Raw genomic sequence first — 21257 nt, 5'->3', positions numbered from 1 at the left:
TACAAACAGTGCACGCCACAGCTTCCTGTTCTGCTGGGACTGGCTGCTCATCCATCGCACTTCAAACAACTGCCCTTTTCGACTACAGAGAGCAGCGGACGTCTGCGCTCTGGGAGGCGACATTACGTGTTGGGGATGAAGTGGTAGTGCAAACTGCGGCCTGCGGAACACGAGTGAAAAAATCAACAGAGTACTGTCATTTCGAGTACTCGTCATTGCAACGGCAGCAAGGCAAAACTTTCAAAATTGCCGTGACCAGGATTCGAACCTGGGTTATTGCGGCCACAACGCAATGTCCTAACCACTAGACGATCACGGCCATGGCCACGGAGGCGCACGCGAAGGCAGCTGGCTCGAATGCAAGTGGCGATACCCAGCAAAGCCTAGGCCAAGGTGTACGCCACAGCAGTGTCAGACACGGTCTCCATCACATGTATACGAGCAAATGAACGTGCCTGCGCTGTCAGGACACTAACTACAGTGGTTAGCTGCATTCACCTCCGTGGCAATGTCTTGCAGTCCTCCAAGCCTCTTGACTACAGGTACCGGTATGTGGCTCGATAACAAGTGGATAGACGCCGCATCTCTCTCGCCGTCAGGTGTTGCCGCGAGTCATACTTAACGTAGCTTTCTGCACGCGTCAGCGTAGCGTCAGTCGAGCAAAGTCGAGACAAGTCGCATAAGAGGAGCAATAAAAACGCGCAATTCCGGTACCGGGAATCGAACCCGGGCCTCCTGGGTGAGAGCCAGGTATCCTAGCCACTAGACCACACCGGATAACGACGGCAGTGCTCTTTCCAGCGAACGCAGCAGCCACCCACGGTTGACTGACGACAACTGTAAAAAATCCACTCTCTCGCGTTATAGAACGGCGTGCTCCGGACGCATTTCGTGGAGACGAACGCCAGCAATGATGAGAGCAAAAGGTGCCTGAAAATCCTGTCGTTGCACCACGCACTGTTCTACGACAATTCACCAAGCAGACGCTCACGCCTTGTTGTGCTGTTTCCTTTGCGGGCAATGAGTGCATCTGCCTTCGACACAGGAAACATTACACGTTTGGCAGCTGTGGGATTCGAACCCACGCCTCCGAAGAGAATGGTGCCTGAAACCAGCGCCTTAGACCGCTCGGCCACGCTACCTACACAACACGCGCGTCACAAGAGCTGCGTCCCACTCCACGAGAACACACCGCAACGGCACAAAAATGAGACGTAAAAAGTGGCAACGGTGGGATTCGAACCCACGCCTCCGAAGAGACTGGTGCCTAAAACCAGCGCCTTAGACCGCTCGGCCACGTTACCGTTGGGGCAGCAGCGGCAAAACGTTTCCTTTGTACTACAAAGATCACTTCGAAATGGAAGTATCTTGGCAATCGCCGTGCCATGTATTTCCACTGCTCTCCCACTGGAAGCGTCTCTTTAGGCCATCCACAGCAAGAAAAAGCCGTGCCCGCCGTATGGTAGCGACGCCACTTGTCTGTAGCTGTCGCAGTTAAGGAGACAGCGTCAAGAGACGTTTTCGTACCGTGACCAGGTTTCGAACCTGGGCCTTCCGTAACCACTAAAGTATCGTAGCTGTAACTGTCAGGCGGAGCTAGAATGCTCCATGTATCAAACATATGTGAGCTCAAGGAGGTTACACTTGAAGAAAAAGCGCCAGGTTAACGCGATCACAGCAAAACCGCCGGCAGCTACGGGATTCGAAACCGCGCCTACAGAGATACTGGTGCCTTAAACCAGCGCCTTAAAGCGCTCGGCCACGCTACATGCGCTGCTTGGTGCGCCAGTGTTCCTAGCATTTGTACAAACAGTGCACGCCACAGCTTCCTGTTCTGCTGGGACTGGCTGCTCATCCATCGCACTTCAAACAACTGCCCTTTTCGACTACAGAGAGCAGCGGACGTCTGCGCTCTGGGAGGCGACATTACGTGTTGGGGATGAAGTGGTAGTGCAAACTGCGGCCTGCGGAACACGAGTGAAAAAATCAACAGAGTACTGTCATTTCGAGTACTCGTCATTGCAACGGCAGCAAGGCAAAACTTTCAAAATTGCCGTGACCAGGATTCGAACCTGGGTTATTGCGGCCACAACGCAATGTCCTAACCACTAGACGATCACGGCCATGGCCACGGAGGCGCACGCGAAGGCAGCTGGCTCGAATGCAAGTGGCGATACCCAGCAAAGCCTAGGCCAAGGTGTACGCCACAGCAGTGTCAGACACGGTCTCCATCACATGTATACGAGCAAATGAACGTGCCTGCGCTGTCAGGACACTAACTACAGTGGTTAGCTGCATTCACCTCCGTGGCAATGTCTTGCAGTCCTCCAAGCCTCTTGACTACAGGTACCGGTATGTGGCTCGATAACAAGTGGATAGACGCCGCATCTCTCTCGCCGTCAGGTGTTGCCGCGAGTCATACTTAACGTAGCTTTCTGCACGCGTCAGCGTAGCGTCAGTCGAGCAAAGTCGAGACAAGTCGCATAAGAGGAGCAATAAAAACGCGCAATTCCGGTACCGGGAATCGAACCCGGGCCTCCTGGGTGAGAGCCAGGTATCCTAGCCACTAGACCACACCGGATAACGACGGCAGTGCTCTTTCCAGCGAACGCAGCAGCCACCCACGGTTGACTGACGACAACTGTAAAAAATCCACTCTCTCGCGTTATAGAACGGCGTGCTCCGGACGCATTTCGTGGAGACGAACGCCAGCAATGATGAGAGCAAAAGGTGCCTGAAAATCCTGTCGTTGCACCACGCACTGTTCTACGACAATTCACCAAGCAGACGCTCACGCCTTGTTGTGCTGTTTCCTTTGCGGGCAATGAGTGCATCTGCCTTCGACACAGGAAACATTACACGTTTGGCAGCTGTGGGATTCGAACCCACGCCTCCGAAGAGAATGGTGCCTGAAACCAGCGCCTTAGACCGCTCGGCCACGCTACCTACACAACACGCGCGTCACAAGAGCTGCGTCCCACTCCACGAGAACACACCGCAACGGCACAAAAATGAGACGTAAAAAGTGGCAACGGTGGGATTCGAACCCACGCCTCCGAAGAGACTGGTGCCTAAAACCAGCGCCTTAGACCGCTCGGCCACGTTACCGTTGGGGCAGCAGCGGCAAAACGTTTCCTTTGTACTACAAAGATCACTTCGAAATGGAAGTATCTTGGCAATCGCCGTGCCATGTATTTCCACTGCTCTCCCACTGGAAGCGTCTCTTTAGGCCATCCACAGCAAGAAAAAGCCGTGCCCGCCGTATGGTAGCGACGCCACTTGTCTGTAGCTGTCGCAGTTAAGGAGACAGCGTCAAGAGACGTTTTCGTACCGTGACCAGGTTTCGAACCTGGGCCTTCCGTAACCACTAAAGTATCGTAGCTGTAACTGTCAGGCGGAGCTAGAATGCTCCATGTATCAAACATATGTGAGCTCAAGGAGGTTACACTTGAAGAAAAAGCGCCAGGTTAACGCGATCACAGCAAAACCGCCGGCAGCTACGGGATTCGAAACCGCGCCTACAGAGATACTGGTGCCTTAAACCAGCGCCTTAAAGCGCTCGGCCACGCTACATGCGCTGCTTGGTGCGCCAGTGTTCCTAGCATTTGTACAAACAGTGCACGCCACAGCTTCCTGTTCTGCTGGGACTGGCTGCTCATCCATCGCACTTCAAACAACTGCCCTTTTCGACTACAGAGAGCAGCGGACGTCTGCGCTCTGGGAGGCGACATTACGTGTTGGGGATGAAGTGGTAGTGCAAACTGCGGCCTGCGGAACACGAGTGAAAAAATCAACAGAGTACTGTCATTTCGAGTACTCGTCATTGCAACGGCAGCAAGGCAAAACTTTCAAAATTGCCGTGACCAGGATTCGAACCTGGGTTATTGCGGCCACAACGCAATGTCCTAACCACTAGACGATCACGGCCATGGCCACGGAGGCGCACGCGAAGGCAGCTGGCTCGAATGCAAGTGGCGATACCCAGCAAAGCCTAGGCCAAGGTGTACGCCACAGCAGTGTCAGACACGGTCTCCATCACATGTATACGAGCAAATGAACGTGCCTGCGCTGTCAGGACACTAACTACAGTGGTTAGCTGCATTCACCTCCGTGGCAATGTCTTGCAGTCCTCCAAGCCTCTTGACTACAGGTACCGGTATGTGGCTCGATAACAAGTGGATAGACGCCGCATCTCTCTCGCCGTCAGGTGTTGCCGCGAGTCATACTTAACGTAGCTTTCTGCACGCGTCAGCGTAGCGTCAGTCGAGCAAAGTCGAGACAAGTCGCATAAGAGGAGCAATAAAAACGCGCAATTCCGGTACCGGGAATCGAACCCGGGCCTCCTGGGTGAGAGCCAGGTATCCTAGCCACTAGACCACACCGGATAACGACGGCAGTGCTCTTTCCAGCGAACGCAGCAGCCACCCACGGTTGACTGACGACAACTGTAAAAAATCCACTCTCTCGCGTTATAGAACGGCGTGCTCCGGACGCATTTCGTGGAGACGAACGCCAGCAATGATGAGAGCAAAAGGTGCCTGAAAATCCTGTCGTTGCACCACGCACTGTTCTACGACAATTCACCAAGCAGACGCTCACGCCTTGTTGTGCTGTTTCCTTTGCGGGCAATGAGTGCATCTGCCTTCGACACAGGAAACATTACACGTTTGGCAGCTGTGGGATTCGAACCCACGCCTCCGAAGAGAATGGTGCCTGAAACCAGCGCCTTAGACCGCTCGGCCACGCTACCTACACAACACGCGCGTCACAAGAGCTGCGTCCCACTCCACGAGAACACACCGCAACGGCACAAAAATGAGACGTAAAAAGTGGCAACGGTGGGATTCGAACCCACGCCTCCGAAGAGACTGGTGCCTAAAACCAGCGCCTTAGACCGCTCGGCCACGTTACCGTTGGGGCAGCAGCGGCAAAACGTTTCCTTTGTACTACAAAGATCACTTCGAAATGGAAGTATCTTGGCAATCGCCGTGCCATGTATTTCCACTGCTCTCCCACTGGAAGCGTCTCTTTAGGCCATCCACAGCAAGAAAAAGCCGTGCCCGCCGTATGGTAGCGACGCCACTTGTCTGTAGCTGTCGCAGTTAAGGAGACAGCGTCAAGAGACGTTTTCGTACCGTGACCAGGTTTCGAACCTGGGCCTTCCGTAACCACTAAAGTATCGTAGCTGTAACTGTCAGGCGGAGCTAGAATGCTCCATGTATCAAACATATGTGAGCTCAAGGAGGTTACACTTGAAGAAAAAGCGCCAGGTTAACGCGATCACAGCAAAACCGCCGGCAGCTACGGGATTCGAAACCGCGCCTACAGAGATACTGGTGCCTTAAACCAGCGCCTTAAAGCGCTCGGCCACGCTACATGCGCTGCTTGGTGCGCCAGTGTTCCTAGCATTTGTACAAACAGTGCACGCCACAGCTTCCTGTTCTGCTGGGACTGGCTGCTCATCCATCGCACTTCAAACAACTGCCCTTTTCGACTACAGAGAGCAGCGGACGTCTGCGCTCTGGGAGGCGACATTACGTGTTGGGGATGAAGTGGTAGTGCAAACTGCGGCCTGCGGAACACGAGTGAAAAAATCAACAGAGTACTGTCATTTCGAGTACTCGTCATTGCAACGGCAGCAAGGCAAAACTTTCAAAATTGCCGTGACCAGGATTCGAACCTGGGTTATTGCGGCCACAACGCAATGTCCTAACCACTAGACGATCACGGCCATGGCCACGGAGGCGCACGCGAAGGCAGCTGGCTCGAATGCAAGTGGCGATACCCAGCAAAGCCTAGGCCAAGGTGTACGCCACAGCAGTGTCAGACACGGTCTCCATCACATGTATACGAGCAAATGAACGTGCCTGCGCTGTCAGGACACTAACTACAGTGGTTAGCTGCATTCACCTCCGTGGCAATGTCTTGCAGTCCTCCAAGCCTCTTGACTACAGGTACCGGTATGTGGCTCGATAACAAGTGGATAGACGCCGCATCTCTCTCGCCGTCAGGTGTTGCCGCGAGTCATACTTAACGTAGCTTTCTGCACGCGTCAGCGTAGCGTCAGTCGAGCAAAGTCGAGACAAGTCGCATAAGAGGAGCAATAAAAACGCGCAATTCCGGTACCGGGAATCGAACCCGGGCCTCCTGGGTGAGAGCCAGGTATCCTAGCCACTAGACCACACCGGATAACGACGGCAGTGCTCTTTCCAGCGAACGCAGCAGCCACCCACGGTTGACTGACGACAACTGTAAAAAATCCACTCTCTCGCGTTATAGAACGGCGTGCTCCGGACGCATTTCGTGGAGACGAACGCCAGCAATGATGAGAGCAAAAGGTGCCTGAAAATCCTGTCGTTGCACCACGCACTGTTCTACGACAATTCACCAAGCAGACGCTCACGCCTTGTTGTGCTGTTTCCTTTGCGGGCAATGAGTGCATCTGCCTTCGACACAGGAAACATTACACGTTTGGCAGCTGTGGGATTCGAACCCACGCCTCCGAAGAGAATGGTGCCTGAAACCAGCGCCTTAGACCGCTCGGCCACGCTACCTACACAACACGCGCGTCACAAGAGCTGCGTCCCACTCCACGAGAACACACCGCAACGGCACAAAAATGAGACGTAAAAAGTGGCAACGGTGGGATTCGAACCCACGCCTCCGAAGAGACTGGTGCCTAAAACCAGCGCCTTAGACCGCTCGGCCACGTTACCGTTGGGGCAGCAGCGGCAAAACGTTTCCTTTGTACTACAAAGATCACTTCGAAATGGAAGTATCTTGGCAATCGCCGTGCCATGTATTTCCACTGCTCTCCCACTGGAAGCGTCTCTTTAGGCCATCCACAGCAAGAAAAAGCCGTGCCCGCCGTATGGTAGCGACGCCACTTGTCTGTAGCTGTCGCAGTTAAGGAGACAGCGTCAAGAGACGTTTTCGTACCGTGACCAGGTTTCGAACCTGGGCCTTCCGTAACCACTAAAGTATCGTAGCTGTAACTGTCAGGCGGAGCTAGAATGCTCCATGTATCAAACATATGTGAGCTCAAGGAGGTTACACTTGAAGAAAAAGCGCCAGGTTAACGCGATCACAGCAAAACCGCCGGCAGCTACGGGATTCGAAACCGCGCCTACAGAGATACTGGTGCCTTAAACCAGCGCCTTAAAGCGCTCGGCCACGCTACATGCGCTGCTTGGTGCGCCAGTGTTCCTAGCATTTGTACAAACAGTGCACGCCACAGCTTCCTGTTCTGCTGGGACTGGCTGCTCATCCATCGCACTTCAAACAACTGCCCTTTTCGACTACAGAGAGCAGCGGACGTCTGCGCTCTGGGAGGCGACATTACGTGTTGGGGATGAAGTGGTAGTGCAAACTGCGGCCTGCGGAACACGAGTGAAAAAATCAACAGAGTACTGTCATTTCGAGTACTCGTCATTGCAACGGCAGCAAGGCAAAACTTTCAAAATTGCCGTGACCAGGATTCGAACCTGGGTTATTGCGGCCACAACGCAATGTCCTAACCACTAGACGATCACGGCCATGGCCACGGAGGCGCACGCGAAGGCAGCTGGCTCGAATGCAAGTGGCGATACCCAGCAAAGCCTAGGCCAAGGTGTACGCCACAGCAGTGTCAGACACGGTCTCCATCACATGTATACGAGCAAATGAACGTGCCTGCGCTGTCAGGACACTAACTACAGTGGTTAGCTGCATTCACCTCCGTGGCAATGTCTTGCAGTCCTCCAAGCCTCTTGACTACAGGTACCGGTATGTGGCTCGATAACAAGTGGATAGACGCCGCATCTCTCTCGCCGTCAGGTGTTGCCGCGAGTCATACTTAACGTAGCTTTCTGCACGCGTCAGCGTAGCGTCAGTCGAGCAAAGTCGAGACAAGTCGCATAAGAGGAGCAATAAAAACGCGCAATTCCGGTACCGGGAATCGAACCCGGGCCTCCTGGGTGAGAGCCAGGTATCCTAGCCACTAGACCACACCGGATAACGACGGCAGTGCTCTTTCCAGCGAACGCAGCAGCCACCCACGGTTGACTGACGACAACTGTAAAAAATCCACTCTCTCGCGTTATAGAACGGCGTGCTCCGGACGCATTTCGTGGAGACGAACGCCAGCAATGATGAGAGCAAAAGGTGCCTGAAAATCCTGTCGTTGCACCACGCACTGTTCTACGACAATTCACCAAGCAGACGCTCACGCCTTGTTGTGCTGTTTCCTTTGCGGGCAATGAGTGCATCTGCCTTCGACACAGGAAACATTACACGTTTGGCAGCTGTGGGATTCGAACCCACGCCTCCGAAGAGAATGGTGCCTGAAACCAGCGCCTTAGACCGCTCGGCCACGCTACCTACACAACACGCGCGTCACAAGAGCTGCGTCCCACTCCACGAGAACACACCGCAACGGCACAAAAATGAGACGTAAAAAGTGGCAACGGTGGGATTCGAACCCACGCCTCCGAAGAGACTGGTGCCTAAAACCAGCGCCTTAGACCGCTCGGCCACGTTACCGTTGGGGCAGCAGCGGCAAAACGTTTCCTTTGTACTACAAAGATCACTTCGAAATGGAAGTATCTTGGCAATCGCCGTGCCATGTATTTCCACTGCTCTCCCACTGGAAGCGTCTCTTTAGGCCATCCACAGCAAGAAAAAGCCGTGCCCGCCGTATGGTAGCGACGCCACTTGTCTGTAGCTGTCGCAGTTAAGGAGACAGCGTCAAGAGACGTTTTCGTACCGTGACCAGGTTTCGAACCTGGGCCTTCCGTAACCACTAAAGTATCGTAGCTGTAACTGTCAGGCGGAGCTAGAATGCTCCATGTATCAAACATATGTGAGCTCAAGGAGGTTACACTTGAAGAAAAAGCGCCAGGTTAACGCGATCACAGCAAAACCGCCGGCAGCTACGGGATTCGAAACCGCGCCTACAGAGATACTGGTGCCTTAAACCAGCGCCTTAAAGCGCTCGGCCACGCTACATGCGCTGCTTGGTGCGCCAGTGTTCCTAGCATTTGTACAAACAGTGCACGCCACAGCTTCCTGTTCTGCTGGGACTGGCTGCTCATCCATCGCACTTCAAACAACTGCCCTTTTCGACTACAGAGAGCAGCGGACGTCTGCGCTCTGGGAGGCGACATTACGTGTTGGGGATGAAGTGGTAGTGCAAACTGCGGCCTGCGGAACACGAGTGAAAAAATCAACAGAGTACTGTCATTTCGAGTACTCGTCATTGCAACGGCAGCAAGGCAAAACTTTCAAAATTGCCGTGACCAGGATTCGAACCTGGGTTATTGCGGCCACAACGCAATGTCCTAACCACTAGACGATCACGGCCATGGCCACGGAGGCGCACGCGAAGGCAGCTGGCTCGAATGCAAGTGGCGATACCCAGCAAAGCCTAGGCCAAGGTGTACGCCACAGCAGTGTCAGACACGGTCTCCATCACATGTATACGAGCAAATGAACGTGCCTGCGCTGTCAGGACACTAACTACAGTGGTTAGCTGCATTCACCTCCGTGGCAATGTCTTGCAGTCCTCCAAGCCTCTTGACTACAGGTACCGGTATGTGGCTCGATAACAAGTGGATAGACGCCGCATCTCTCTCGCCGTCAGGTGTTGCCGCGAGTCATACTTAACGTAGCTTTCTGCACGCGTCAGCGTAGCGTCAGTCGAGCAAAGTCGAGACAAGTCGCATAAGAGGAGCAATAAAAACGCGCAATTCCGGTACCGGGAATCGAACCCGGGCCTCCTGGGTGAGAGCCAGGTATCCTAGCCACTAGACCACACCGGATAACGACGGCAGTGCTCTTTCCAGCGAACGCAGCAGCCACCCACGGTTGACTGACGACAACTGTAAAAAATCCACTCTCTCGCGTTATAGAACGGCGTGCTCCGGACGCATTTCGTGGAGACGAACGCCAGCAATGATGAGAGCAAAAGGTGCCTGAAAATCCTGTCGTTGCACCACGCACTGTTCTACGACAATTCACCAAGCAGACGCTCACGCCTTGTTGTGCTGTTTCCTTTGCGGGCAATGAGTGCATCTGCCTTCGACACAGGAAACATTACACGTTTGGCAGCTGTGGGATTCGAACCCACGCCTCCGAAGAGAATGGTGCCTGAAACCAGCGCCTTAGACCGCTCGGCCACGCTACCTACACAACACGCGCGTCACAAGAGCTGCGTCCCACTCCACGAGAACACACCGCAACGGCACAAAAATGAGACGTAAAAAGTGGCAACGGTGGGATTCGAACCCACGCCTCCGAAGAGACTGGTGCCTAAAACCAGCGCCTTAGACCGCTCGGCCACGTTACCGTTGGGGCAGCAGCGGCAAAACGTTTCCTTTGTACTACAAAGATCACTTCGAAATGGAAGTATCTTGGCAATCGCCGTGCCATGTATTTCCACTGCTCTCCCACTGGAAGCGTCTCTTTAGGCCATCCACAGCAAGAAAAAGCCGTGCCCGCCGTATGGTAGCGACGCCACTTGTCTGTAGCTGTCGCAGTTAAGGAGACAGCGTCAAGAGACGTTTTCGTACCGTGACCAGGTTTCGAACCTGGGCCTTCCGTAACCACTAAAGTATCGTAGCTGTAACTGTCAGGCGGAGCTAGAATGCTCCATGTATCAAACATATGTGAGCTCAAGGAGGTTACACTTGAAGAAAAAGCGCCAGGTTAACGCGATCACAGCAAAACCGCCGGCAGCTACGGGATTCGAAACCGCGCCTACAGAGATACTGGTGCCTTAAACCAGCGCCTTAAAGCGCTCGGCCACGCTACATGCGCTGCTTGGTGCGCCAGTGTTCCTAGCATTTGTACAAACAGTGCACGCCACAGCTTCCTGTTCTGCTGGGACTGGCTGCTCATCCATCGCACTTCAAACAACTGCCCTTTTCGACTACAGAGAGCAGCGGACGTCTGCGCTCTGGGAGGCGACATTACGTGTTGGGGATGAAGTGGTAGTGCAAACTGCGGCCTGCGGAACACGAGTGAAAAAATCAACAGAGTACTGTCATTTCGAGTACTCGTCATTGCAACGGCAGCAAGGCAAAACTTTCAAAATTGCCGTGACCAGGATTCGAACCTGGGTTATTGCGGCCACAACGCAATGTCCTAACCACTAGACGATCACGGCCATGGCCACGGAGGCGCACGCGAAGGCAGCTGGCTCGAATGCAAGTGGCGATACCCAGCAAAGCCTAGGCCAAGGTGTACGCCACAGCAGTGTCAGACACGGTCTCCATCACATGTATACGAGCAAATGAACGTGCCTGCGCTGTCAGGACACTAACTACAGTGGTTAGCTGCATTCACCTCCGTGGCAATGTCTTGCAGTCCTCCAAGCCTCTTGACTACAGGTACCGGTATGTGGCTCGATAACAAGTGGATAGACGCCGCATCTCTCTCGCCGTCAGGTGTTGCCGCGAGTCATACTTAACGTAGCTTTCTGCACGCGTCAGCGTAGCGTCAGTCGAGCAAAGTCGAGACAAGTCGCATAAGAGGAGCAATAAAAACGCGCAATTCCGGTACCGGGAATCGAACCCGGGCCTCCTGGGTGAGAGCCAGGTATCCTAGCCACTAGACCACACCGGATAACGACGGCAGTGCTCTTTCCAGCGAACGCAGCAGCCACCCACGGTTGACTGACGACAACTGTAAAAAATCCACTCTCTCGCGTTATAGAACGGCGTGCTCCGGACGCATTTCGTGGAGACGAACGCCAGCAATGATGAGAGCAAAAGGTGCCTGAAAATCCTGTCGTTGCACCACGCACTGTTCTACGACAATTCACCAAGCAGACGCTCACGCCTTGTTGTGCTGTTTCCTTTGCGGGCAATGAGTGCATCTGCCTTCGACACAGGAAACATTACACGTTTGGCAGCTGTGGGATTCGAACCCACGCCTCCGAAGAGAATGGTGCCTGAAACCAGCGCCTTAGACCGCTCGGCCACGCTACCTACACAACACGCGCGTCACAAGAGCTGCGTCCCACTCCACGAGAACACACCGCAACGGCACAAAAATGAGACGTAAAAAGTGGCAACGGTGGGATTCGAACCCACGCCTCCGAAGAGACTGGTGCCTAAAACCAGCGCCTTAGACCGCTCGGCCACGTTACCGTTGGGGCAGCAGCGGCAAAACGTTTCCTTTGTACTACAAAGATCACTTCGAAATGGAAGTATCTTGGCAATCGCCGTGCCATGTATTTCCACTGCTCTCCCACTGGAAGCGTCTCTTTAGGCCATCCACAGCAAGAAAAAGCCGTGCCCGCCGTATGGTAGCGACGCCACTTGTCTGTAGCTGTCGCAGTTAAGGAGACAGCGTCAAGAGACGTTTTCGTACCGTGACCAGGTTTCGAACCTGGGCCTTCCGTAACCACTAAAGTATCGTAGCTGTAACTGTCAGGCGGAGCTAGAATGCTCCATGTATCAAACATATGTGAGCTCAAGGAGGTTACACTTGAAGAAAAAGCGCCAGGTTAACGCGATCACAGCAAAACCGCCGGCAGCTACGGGATTCGAAACCGCGCCTACAGAGATACTGGTGCCTTAAACCAGCGCCTTAAAGCGCTCGGCCACGCTACATGCGCTGCTTGGTGCGCCAGTGTTCCTAGCATTTGTACAAACAGTGCACGCCACAGCTTCCTGTTCTGCTGGGACTGGCTGCTCATCCATCGCACTTCAAACAACTGCCCTTTTCGACTACAGAGAGCAGCGGACGTCTGCGCTCTGGGAGGCGACATTACGTGTTGGGGATGAAGTGGTAGTGCAAACTGCGGCCTGCGGAACACGAGTGAAAAAATCAACAGAGTACTGTCATTTCGAGTACTCGTCATTGCAACGGCAGCAAGGCAAAACTTTCAAAATTGCCGTGACCAGGATTCGAACCTGGGTTATTGCGGCCACAACGCAATGTCCTAACCACTAGACGATCACGGCCATGGCCACGGAGGCGCACGCGAAGGCAGCTGGCTCGAATGCAAGTGGCGATACCCAGCAAAGCCTAGGCCAAGGTGTACGCCACAGCAGTGTCAGACACGGTCTCCATCACATGTATACGAGCAAATGAACGTGCCTGCGCTGTCAGGACACTAACTACAGTGGTTAGCTGCATTCACCTCCGTGGCAATGTCTTGCAGTCCTCCAAGCCTCTTGACTACAGGTACCGGTATGTGGCTCGATAACAAGTGGATAGACGCCGCATCTCTCTCGCCGTCAGGTGTTGCCGCGAGTCATACTTAACGTAGCTTTCTGCACGCGTCAGCGTAGCGTCAGTCGAGCAAAGTCGAGACAAGTCGCATAAGAGGAGCAATAAAAACGCGCAATTCCGGTACCGGGAATCGAACCCGGGCCTCCTGGGTGAGAGCCAGGTATCCTAGCCACTAGACCACACCGGATAACGACGGCAGTGCTCTTTCCAGCGAACGCAGCAGCCACCCACGGTTGACTGACGACAACTGTAAAAAATCCACTCTCTCGCGTTATAGAACGGCGTGCTCCGGACGCATTTCGTGGAGACGAACGCCAGCAATGATGAGAGCAAAAGGTGCCTGAAAATCCTGTCGTTGCACCACGCACTGTTCTACGACAATTCACCAAGCAGACGCTCACGCCTTGTTGTGCTGTTTCCTTTGCGGGCAATGAGTGCATCTGCCTTCGACACAGGAAACATTACACGTTTGGCAGCTGTGGGATTCGAACCCACGCCTCCGAAGAGAATGGTGCCTGAAACCAGCGCCTTAGACCGCTCGGCCACGCTACCTACACAACACGCGCGTCACAAGAGCTGCGTCCCACTCCACGAGAACACACCGCAACGGCACAAAAATGAGACGTAAAAAGTGGCAACGGTGGGATTCGAACCCACGCCTCCGAAGAGACTGGTGCCTAAAACCAGCGCCTTAGACCGCTCGGCCACGTTACCGTTGGGGCAGCAGCGGCAAAACGTTTCCTTTGTACTACAAAGATCACTTCGAAATGGAAGTATCTTGGCAATCGCCGTGCCATGTATTTCCACTGCTCTCCCACTGGAAGCGTCTCTTTAGGCCATCCACAGCAAGAAAAAGCCGTGCCCGCCGTATGGTAGCGACGCCACTTGTCTGTAGCTGTCGCAGTTAAGGAGACAGCGTCAAGAGACGTTTTCGTACCGTGACCAGGTTTCGAACCTGGGCCTTCCGTAACCACTAAAGTATCGTAGCTGTAACTGTCAGGCGGAGCTAGAATGCTCCATGTATCAAACATATGTGAGCTCAAGGAGGTTACACTTGAAGAAAAAGCGCCAGGTTAACGCGATCACAGCAAAACCGCCGGCAGCTACGGGATTCGAAACCGCGCCTACAGAGATACTGGTGCCTTAAACCAGCGCCTTAAAGCGCTCGGCCACGCTACATGCGCTGCTTGGTGCGCCAGTGTTCCTAGCATTTGTACAAACAGTGCACGCCACAGCTTCCTGTTCTGCTGGGACTGGCTGCTCATCCATCGCACTTCAAACAACTGCCCTTTTCGACTACAGAGAGCAGCGGACGTCTGCGCTCTGGGAGGCGACATTACGTGTTGGGGATGAAGTGGTAGTGCAAACTGCGGCCTGCGGAACACGAGTGAAAAAATCAACAGAGTACTGTCATTTCGAGTACTCGTCATTGCAACGGCAGCAAGGCAAAACTTTCAAAATTGCCGTGACCAGGATTCGAACCTGGGTTATTGCGGCCACAACGCAATGTCCTAACCACTAGACGATCACGGCCATGGCCACGGAGGCGCACGCGAAGGCAGCTGGCTCGAATGCAAGTGGCGATACCCAGCAAAGCCTAGGCCAAGGTGTACGCCACAGCAGTGTCAGACACGGTCTCCATCACATGTATACGAGCAAATGAACGTGCCTGCGCTGTCAGGACACTAACTACAGTGGTTAGCTGCATTCACCTCCGTGGCAATGTCTTGCAGTCCTCCAAGCCTCTTGACTACAGGTACCGGTATGTGGCTCGATAACAAGTGGATAGACGCCGCATCTCTCTCGCCGTCAGGTGTTGCCGCGAGTCATACTTAACGTAGCTTTCTGCACGCGTCAGCGTAGCGTCAGTCGAGCAAAGTCGAGACAAGTCGCATAAGAGGAGCAATAAAAACGCGCAATTCCGGTACCGGGAATCGAACCCGGGCCTCCTGGGTGAGAGCCAGGTATCCTAGCCACTAGACCACACCGGATAACGACGGCAGTGCTCTTTCCAGCGAACGCAGCAGCCACCCACGGTTGACTGACGACAACTGTAAAAAATCCACTCTCTCGCGTTATAGAACGGCGTGCTCCGGACGCATTTCGTGGAGACGAACGCCAGCAATGATGAGAGCAAAAGGTGCCTGAAAATCCTGTCGTTGCACCACGCACTGTTCTACGACAATTCACCAAGCAGACGCTCACGCCTTGTTGTGCTGTTTCCTTTGCGGGCAATGAGTGCATCTGCCTTCGACACAGGAAACATTACACGTTTGGCAGCTGTGGGATTCGAACCCACGCCTCCGAAGAGAATGGTGCCTGAAACCAGCGCCTTAGACCGCTCGGCCACGCTACCTACACAACACGCGCGTCACAAGAGCTGCGTCCCACTCCACGAGAACACACCGCAACGGCACAAAAATGAGACGTAAAAAGTGGCAACGGTGGGATTCGAACCCACGCCTCCGAAGAGACTGGTGCCTAAAACCAGCGCCTTAGACCGCTCGGCCACGTTACCGTTGGGGCAGCAGCGGCAAAACGTTTCCTTTGTACTACAAAGATCACTTCGAAATGGAAGTATCTTGGCAATCGCCGTGCCATGTATTTCCACTGCTCTCCCACTGGAAGCGTCTCTTTAGGCCATCCACAGCAAGAAAAAGCCGTGCCCGCCGTATGGTAGCGACGCCACTTGTCTGTAGCTGTCGCAGTTAAGGAGACAGCGTCAAGAGACGTTTTCGTACCGTGACCAGGTTTCGAACCTGGGCCTTCCGTAACCACTAAAGTATCGTAGCTGTAACTGTCAGGCGGAGCTAGAATGCTCCATGTATCAAACATATGTGAGCTCAAGGAGGTTACACTTGAAGAAAAAGCGCCAGGTTAACGCGATCACAGCAAAACCGCCGGCAGCTACGGGATTCGAAACCGCGCCTACAGAGATACTGGTGCCTTAAACCAGCGCCTTAAAGCGCTCGGCCACGCTACATGCGCTGCTTGGTGCGCCAGTGTTCCTAGCATTTGTACAAACAGTGCACGCCACAGCTTCCTGTTCTGCTGGGACTGGCTGCTCATCCATCGCACTTCAAACAACTGCCCTTTTCGACTACAGAGAGCAGCGGACGTCTGCGCTCTGGGAGGCGACATTACGTGTTGGGGATGAAGTGGTAGTGCAAACTGCGGCCTGCGGAACACGAGTGAAAAAATCAACAGAGTACTGTCATTTCGAGTACTCGTCATTGCAACGGCAGCAAGGCAAAACTTTCAAAATTGCCGTGACCAGGATTCGAACCTGGGTTATTGCGGCCACAACGCAATGTCCTAACCACTAGACGATCACGGCCATGGCCACGGAGGCGCACGCGAAGGCAGCTGGCTCGAATGCAAGTGGCGATACCCAGCAAAGCCTAGGCCAAGGTGTACGCCACAGCAGTGTCAGACACGGTCTCCATCACATGTATACGAGCAAATGAACGTGCCTGCGCTGTCAGGACACTAACTACAGTGGTTAGCTGCATTCACCTCCGTGGCAATGTCTTGCAGTCCTCCAAGCCTCTTGACTACAGGTACCGGTATGTGGCTCGATAACAAGTGGATAGACGCCGCATCTCTCTCGCCGTCAGGTGTTGCCGCGAGTCATACTTAACGTAGCTTTCTGCACGCGTCAGCGTAGCGTCAGTCGAGCAAAGTCGAGACAAGTCGCATAAGAGGAGCAATAAAAACGCGCAATTCCGGTACCGGGAATCGAACCCGGGCCTCCTGGGTGAGAGCCAGGTATCCTAGCCACTAGACCACACCGGATAACGACGGCAGTGCTCTTTCCAGCGAACGCAGCAGCCACCCACGGTTGACTGACGACAACTGTAAAAAATCCACTCTCTCGCGTTATAGAACGGCGTGCTCCGGACGCATTTCGTGGAGACGAACGCCAGCAATGATGAGAGCAAAAGGTGCCTGAAAATCCTGTCGTTGCACCACGCACTGTTCTACGACAATTCACCAAGCAGACGCTCACGCCTTGTTGTGCTGTTTCCTTTGCGGGCAATGAGTGCATCTGCCTTCGACACAGGAAACATTACACGTTTGGCAGCTGTGGGATTCGAACCCACGCCTCCGAAGAGAATGGTGCCTGAAACCAGCGCCTTAGACCGCTCGGCCACGCTACCTACACAACACGCGCGTCACAAGAGCTGCGTCCCACTCCACGAGAACACACCGCAACGGCACAAAAATGAGACGTAAAAAGTGGCAACGGTGGGATTCGAACCCACGCCTCCGAAGAGACTGGTGCCTAAAACCAGCGCCTTAGACCGCTCGGCCACGTTACCGTTGGGGCAGCAGCGGCAAAACGTTTCCTTTGTACTACAAAGATCACTTCGAAATGGAAGTATCTTGGCAATCGCCGTGCCATGTATTTCCACTGCTCTCCCACTGGAAGCGTCTCTTTAGGCCATCCACAGCAAGAAAAAGCCGTGCCCGCCGTATGGTAGCGACGCCACTTGTCTGTAGCTGTCGCAGTTAAGGAGACAGCGTCAAGAGACGTTTTCGTACCGTGACCAGGTTTCGAACCTGGGCCTTCCGTAACCACTAAAGTATCGTAGCTGTAACTGTCAGGCGGAGCTAGAATGCTCCATGTATCAAACATATGTGAGCTCAAGGAGGTTACACTTGAAGAAAAAGCGCCAGGTTAACGCGATCACAGCAAAACCGCCGGCAGCTACGGGATTCGAAACCGCGCCTACAGAGATACTGGTGCCTTAAACCAGCGCCTTAAAGCGCTCGGCCACGCTACATGCGCTGCTTGGTGCGCCAGTGTTCCTAGCATTTGTACAAACAGTGCACGCCACAGCTTCCTGTTCTGCTGGGACTGGCTGCTCATCCATCGCACTTCAAACAACTGCCCTTTTCGACTACAGAGAGCAGCGGACGTCTGCGCTCTGGGAGGCGACATTACGTGTTGGGGATGAAGTGGTAGTGCAAACTGCGGCCTGCGGAACACGAGTGAAAAAATCAACAGAGTACTGTCATTTCGAGTACTCGTCATTGCAACGGCAGCAAGGCAAAACTTTCAAAATTGCCGTGACCAGGATTCGAACCTGGGTTATTGCGGCCACAACGCAATGTCCTAACCACTAGACGATCACGGCCATGGCCACGGAGGCGCACGCGAAGGCAGCTGGCTCGAATGCAAGTGGCGATACCCAGCAAAGCCTAGGCCAAGGTGTACGCCACAGCAGTGTCAGACACGGTCTCCATCACATGTATACGAGCAAATGAACGTGCCTGCGCTGTCAGGACACTAACTACAGTGGTTAGCTGCATTCACCTCCGTGGCAATGTCTTGCAGTCCTCCAAGCCTCTTGACTACAGGTACCGGTATGTGGCTCGATAACAAGTGGATAGACGCCGCATCTCTCTCGCCGTCAGGTGTTGCCGCGAGTCATACTTAACGTAGCTTTCTGCACGCGTCAGAGTAGCGTCAGTCGAGCAAAGTCGAGACAAGTCGCATAAGAGGTGCAACAAAAACGCGTGATTCCGGTACCGGGAATCGAACCCGGGCCTCCTGGGTGAGAGCCAGGTATCCTAGCCACTAGACCACACCGGATAACGACGGCAGTGCTCTTTCCAGCGAACGCAGCAGCCACCCACGGTTAACTGACGACAACTGTAAAAAATCCACTCTCTCGCGTTATAGAACGGCGTGCTCCGGACGCATTTCGTGGAGACGGACGCCAGCAATGATGAGAGCAAAAGGTGCCTACAAATCCTGTCGTTGCACCACGCACTGTTCTACGACAATTCACCAAGCAGACGCTCACGCCTTGTTGTGCTGTTTCCTTTGCGGGCAATGAGTGCATCTGCCTTCGACACAGGAAACATTACACGTTTGGCAGCTGTGGGATTGGAACCCACGCCTCCGAAGAGAATGGTGCCTGAAACCAGCGCCTTAGACCGCTCGGCCACGCTACCTACACAACACGCGCGTCACAAGAGCTGCGTCCTACCCCACGAGAACACACCGCAACGGCACAAAAATGAGATGTAAAAAGTGGCAACTTTTTTTTTTTTGGTTTTTTTTTTCTTTTTTATTTTTTTTTTATTTATTTTTTTTTTTTTATAATATTGCCTCCCAACTCCCCTTATAGCCCGGCCTTGCGCTCTCCATAATTGCCGTCGTTGGCGAGCTTCTGTGGCTGTACAATTAGTTGATGTAGCTCCCCCGATGACAATGAACGTGAGTGTTCCCCCGTTGATCCAGATATTCCTGCGTAAGAGCAAGGAGTTCCTCCGGATGGTCCATCACGTGGAAACATACATGCGAAATGAAAAATGAATAAATCCCTCCAAGATAATGCAACGGAATGTATTGGTATGCAGCGAACAGCACACATACGGGGGTAAAAAAAAAGGGAAAAGAGAAAAAAGAAGAAACTTCCCTAGAAAAACTGGTAAAAACAAGAAACTTAACCTCAAATTTAAAGGAATTCGACCCGTGCGTCATTGAAAGCCGTACCTGGAAAGCACCACATCAACCAACTTGAAACTGAAAACGCCGATTGACCACCTCGGTCATTTCCACACAGCAGTAAAAATAAAAGCGGATGTAAAGACACAACGAGAGCACAAAAAAAGGAACAATTGGTTAGTCAAGGCACAGACCGACAGGAAACTGCAGAAGAGTACACAAAGTACAATGCTGCAAGAAAGGTCCGTGCCACTAAAGACAATAATGGAAAGCAAAAAGCGTTCACCGCTGTAAGAAAAAAAATAAATAAGCAATAGAACATCGGCCACTCGATGAGTAAACAAAAAAGAAAGGAAGACGGAGAACGACGAAAGCATCAAGGTGCGCACGACAGTAAATTTCGTCGAGCAACATATACACAACATGACGGAGACATACAATTTAATATTTTCGTTACGTTACGTTCCTGTCTAGATCTGTTCACGTCATGGACGGGACAGGGAAACTATATATAAGGAATCAATCAAAATCAAGAATAAGTCAAACTCGTGTTGAATACATGAGACAGAGCAGCATTCAAAAAATTGGAAAAAGTCTCGTGATAAGTTGCACGGACGCGTTCGGTATTATGTTCAGTCCAAAGGTAAGTAAGGAAGTCCAGTTTATCAGTCAATCCGAGAGAAAACATAGAATGAATGGTGTGTCCAATAATCCAAATCGTGGCATTACGTTTGGCTACAGGGTAAGCCTTACACTGCGGCACTATGGCGTCTATCGCGGTCACATGATGCGTAGCCACTCTGTTAATCAAGCGTATCATATCACGTGCAGTGTCCCAAACAACTCTGAATTTGCGACACACAAAGCGATGTTCAAGAGTGTCCTCTTCAGCGCACATTTCACAAGCACTAGACTGGATAAGATGGATGGACTGTAATTTTGAGTTCGTCGAAATTGTACGGTTCACTAATTTGTACCACGTCGCACGTACTTCCGCCGGGACGACCTTAGATGCAATGTTTTTCCACACGGTATTCCAGTCGTACTGCGGCAGCCGTCGTTCCCATTTATTCTTCGATGGATTCCCGCGAAGTGCTCGTATGATATCACTGACCGTGCGTCCACGGACATCGCTGCTAACAACGTAACTACCATAAAGGTAGAAGTGGCGCACATAATTTACCGTATAAGGAACATCAGAAACAAAAACTGGAGCAGCCACCGAATGTGGTCGATATTTGGCAAACAGAACCGCCATCACACTACGAGGCCCTTTTTCAACCACCGCAGTAGTCCTTCGAAAGAACAACGCCGCACATTTGGCGTGGAGATCAACCAGACCCAGCCCCCCCTCCGTCACGCTCAAAGTGCACGTGTCCATGGACACCTTAAAAATATTGCCTTTCCACAACAGCCAGTAGACTGCGTGTTTGATGGCACGTTCAAGTTTTTTCGGCAGTGGCAGAATCTGGGCCAAGTACCACGCTTTGGCAAGTACACAGGTATTTATGAGGAATACTTTTTCGCCAAGCGCCAGATTCCTGACAGCGTGGATTTTCGCCAGTGCACGAATCTGATG

The 21257-nt window shown here is 53.0% G+C and overlaps 42 non-coding genes across 42 annotated transcripts; all 42 read right to left on the bottom strand.

The window, feature by feature from the left end:
• Window positions 1–247: 247 nt before the first annotated feature.
• Trnah-gug lies at window positions 248–319 on the bottom strand. The gene has a single exon. It is a non-coding gene; the product is annotated as a tRNA-His (tRNA).
• Window positions 320–705: 386 nt separating this feature from the next.
• On the bottom strand, window positions 706–777 carry Trnae-cuc. Its single transcript has one exon. It is a non-coding gene; the product is annotated as a tRNA-Glu (tRNA).
• A 283-nt stretch (window positions 778–1060) lies between these two features.
• On the bottom strand, window positions 1061–1142 carry Trnal-cag. The gene has a single exon. It is a non-coding gene; the product is annotated as a tRNA-Leu (tRNA).
• Window positions 1143–1222: 80 nt separating this feature from the next.
• Window positions 1223–1304, bottom strand: Trnal-uag. The gene has a single exon. It is a non-coding gene; the product is annotated as a tRNA-Leu (tRNA).
• Window positions 1305–2051: 747 nt separating this feature from the next.
• Window positions 2052–2123, bottom strand: Trnah-gug. The gene has a single exon. It is a non-coding gene; the product is annotated as a tRNA-His (tRNA).
• A 386-nt stretch (window positions 2124–2509) lies between these two features.
• Trnae-cuc lies at window positions 2510–2581 on the bottom strand. The gene has a single exon. It is a non-coding gene; the product is annotated as a tRNA-Glu (tRNA).
• A 283-nt stretch (window positions 2582–2864) lies between these two features.
• Trnal-cag lies at window positions 2865–2946 on the bottom strand. The gene has a single exon. It is a non-coding gene; the product is annotated as a tRNA-Leu (tRNA).
• Window positions 2947–3026: 80 nt separating this feature from the next.
• On the bottom strand, window positions 3027–3108 carry Trnal-uag. The gene has a single exon. It is a non-coding gene; the product is annotated as a tRNA-Leu (tRNA).
• A 747-nt stretch (window positions 3109–3855) lies between these two features.
• On the bottom strand, window positions 3856–3927 carry Trnah-gug. Its single transcript has one exon. It is a non-coding gene; the product is annotated as a tRNA-His (tRNA).
• A 386-nt stretch (window positions 3928–4313) lies between these two features.
• Window positions 4314–4385, bottom strand: Trnae-cuc. Its single transcript has one exon. It is a non-coding gene; the product is annotated as a tRNA-Glu (tRNA).
• Window positions 4386–4668: 283 nt separating this feature from the next.
• On the bottom strand, window positions 4669–4750 carry Trnal-cag. The gene has a single exon. It is a non-coding gene; the product is annotated as a tRNA-Leu (tRNA).
• An 80-nt stretch (window positions 4751–4830) lies between these two features.
• On the bottom strand, window positions 4831–4912 carry Trnal-uag. The gene has a single exon. It is a non-coding gene; the product is annotated as a tRNA-Leu (tRNA).
• A 747-nt stretch (window positions 4913–5659) lies between these two features.
• On the bottom strand, window positions 5660–5731 carry Trnah-gug. Its single transcript has one exon. It is a non-coding gene; the product is annotated as a tRNA-His (tRNA).
• A 386-nt stretch (window positions 5732–6117) lies between these two features.
• On the bottom strand, window positions 6118–6189 carry Trnae-cuc. Its single transcript has one exon. It is a non-coding gene; the product is annotated as a tRNA-Glu (tRNA).
• Window positions 6190–6472: 283 nt separating this feature from the next.
• Trnal-cag lies at window positions 6473–6554 on the bottom strand. Its single transcript has one exon. It is a non-coding gene; the product is annotated as a tRNA-Leu (tRNA).
• An 80-nt stretch (window positions 6555–6634) lies between these two features.
• On the bottom strand, window positions 6635–6716 carry Trnal-uag. The gene has a single exon. It is a non-coding gene; the product is annotated as a tRNA-Leu (tRNA).
• A 747-nt stretch (window positions 6717–7463) lies between these two features.
• On the bottom strand, window positions 7464–7535 carry Trnah-gug. Its single transcript has one exon. It is a non-coding gene; the product is annotated as a tRNA-His (tRNA).
• A 386-nt stretch (window positions 7536–7921) lies between these two features.
• Window positions 7922–7993, bottom strand: Trnae-cuc. Its single transcript has one exon. It is a non-coding gene; the product is annotated as a tRNA-Glu (tRNA).
• Window positions 7994–8276: 283 nt separating this feature from the next.
• Trnal-cag lies at window positions 8277–8358 on the bottom strand. Its single transcript has one exon. It is a non-coding gene; the product is annotated as a tRNA-Leu (tRNA).
• An 80-nt stretch (window positions 8359–8438) lies between these two features.
• Window positions 8439–8520, bottom strand: Trnal-uag. The gene has a single exon. It is a non-coding gene; the product is annotated as a tRNA-Leu (tRNA).
• A 747-nt stretch (window positions 8521–9267) lies between these two features.
• Window positions 9268–9339, bottom strand: Trnah-gug. Its single transcript has one exon. It is a non-coding gene; the product is annotated as a tRNA-His (tRNA).
• Window positions 9340–9725: 386 nt separating this feature from the next.
• On the bottom strand, window positions 9726–9797 carry Trnae-cuc. The gene has a single exon. It is a non-coding gene; the product is annotated as a tRNA-Glu (tRNA).
• Window positions 9798–10080: 283 nt separating this feature from the next.
• On the bottom strand, window positions 10081–10162 carry Trnal-cag. The gene has a single exon. It is a non-coding gene; the product is annotated as a tRNA-Leu (tRNA).
• An 80-nt stretch (window positions 10163–10242) lies between these two features.
• On the bottom strand, window positions 10243–10324 carry Trnal-uag. The gene has a single exon. It is a non-coding gene; the product is annotated as a tRNA-Leu (tRNA).
• A 747-nt stretch (window positions 10325–11071) lies between these two features.
• On the bottom strand, window positions 11072–11143 carry Trnah-gug. Its single transcript has one exon. It is a non-coding gene; the product is annotated as a tRNA-His (tRNA).
• Window positions 11144–11529: 386 nt separating this feature from the next.
• On the bottom strand, window positions 11530–11601 carry Trnae-cuc. Its single transcript has one exon. It is a non-coding gene; the product is annotated as a tRNA-Glu (tRNA).
• A 283-nt stretch (window positions 11602–11884) lies between these two features.
• On the bottom strand, window positions 11885–11966 carry Trnal-cag. Its single transcript has one exon. It is a non-coding gene; the product is annotated as a tRNA-Leu (tRNA).
• An 80-nt stretch (window positions 11967–12046) lies between these two features.
• On the bottom strand, window positions 12047–12128 carry Trnal-uag. The gene has a single exon. It is a non-coding gene; the product is annotated as a tRNA-Leu (tRNA).
• Window positions 12129–12875: 747 nt separating this feature from the next.
• On the bottom strand, window positions 12876–12947 carry Trnah-gug. Its single transcript has one exon. It is a non-coding gene; the product is annotated as a tRNA-His (tRNA).
• Window positions 12948–13333: 386 nt separating this feature from the next.
• Trnae-cuc lies at window positions 13334–13405 on the bottom strand. The gene has a single exon. It is a non-coding gene; the product is annotated as a tRNA-Glu (tRNA).
• A 283-nt stretch (window positions 13406–13688) lies between these two features.
• Window positions 13689–13770, bottom strand: Trnal-cag. Its single transcript has one exon. It is a non-coding gene; the product is annotated as a tRNA-Leu (tRNA).
• An 80-nt stretch (window positions 13771–13850) lies between these two features.
• Window positions 13851–13932, bottom strand: Trnal-uag. Its single transcript has one exon. It is a non-coding gene; the product is annotated as a tRNA-Leu (tRNA).
• A 747-nt stretch (window positions 13933–14679) lies between these two features.
• Trnah-gug lies at window positions 14680–14751 on the bottom strand. The gene has a single exon. It is a non-coding gene; the product is annotated as a tRNA-His (tRNA).
• Window positions 14752–15137: 386 nt separating this feature from the next.
• Window positions 15138–15209, bottom strand: Trnae-cuc. Its single transcript has one exon. It is a non-coding gene; the product is annotated as a tRNA-Glu (tRNA).
• Window positions 15210–15492: 283 nt separating this feature from the next.
• Trnal-cag lies at window positions 15493–15574 on the bottom strand. Its single transcript has one exon. It is a non-coding gene; the product is annotated as a tRNA-Leu (tRNA).
• An 80-nt stretch (window positions 15575–15654) lies between these two features.
• Window positions 15655–15736, bottom strand: Trnal-uag. The gene has a single exon. It is a non-coding gene; the product is annotated as a tRNA-Leu (tRNA).
• Window positions 15737–16483: 747 nt separating this feature from the next.
• On the bottom strand, window positions 16484–16555 carry Trnah-gug. The gene has a single exon. It is a non-coding gene; the product is annotated as a tRNA-His (tRNA).
• A 386-nt stretch (window positions 16556–16941) lies between these two features.
• On the bottom strand, window positions 16942–17013 carry Trnae-cuc. Its single transcript has one exon. It is a non-coding gene; the product is annotated as a tRNA-Glu (tRNA).
• A 283-nt stretch (window positions 17014–17296) lies between these two features.
• Trnal-cag lies at window positions 17297–17378 on the bottom strand. Its single transcript has one exon. It is a non-coding gene; the product is annotated as a tRNA-Leu (tRNA).
• Window positions 17379–17458: 80 nt separating this feature from the next.
• Trnal-uag lies at window positions 17459–17540 on the bottom strand. The gene has a single exon. It is a non-coding gene; the product is annotated as a tRNA-Leu (tRNA).
• Window positions 17541–18287: 747 nt separating this feature from the next.
• Trnah-gug lies at window positions 18288–18359 on the bottom strand. The gene has a single exon. It is a non-coding gene; the product is annotated as a tRNA-His (tRNA).
• A 386-nt stretch (window positions 18360–18745) lies between these two features.
• On the bottom strand, window positions 18746–18817 carry Trnae-cuc. Its single transcript has one exon. It is a non-coding gene; the product is annotated as a tRNA-Glu (tRNA).
• Between the last annotated feature and the right edge of the window lie 2440 nt (window positions 18818–21257).

The sequence above is a fragment of the Schistocerca americana genome, chromosome 1 (genome assembly GCF_021461395.2).
Source record: "Schistocerca americana isolate TAMUIC-IGC-003095 chromosome 1, iqSchAmer2.1, whole genome shotgun sequence".
Lineage (NCBI taxonomy): Eukaryota > Metazoa > Arthropoda > Insecta > Orthoptera > Acrididae > Schistocerca > Schistocerca americana.
This window is presented reverse-complemented; position numbering and strand designations above follow the sequence as displayed.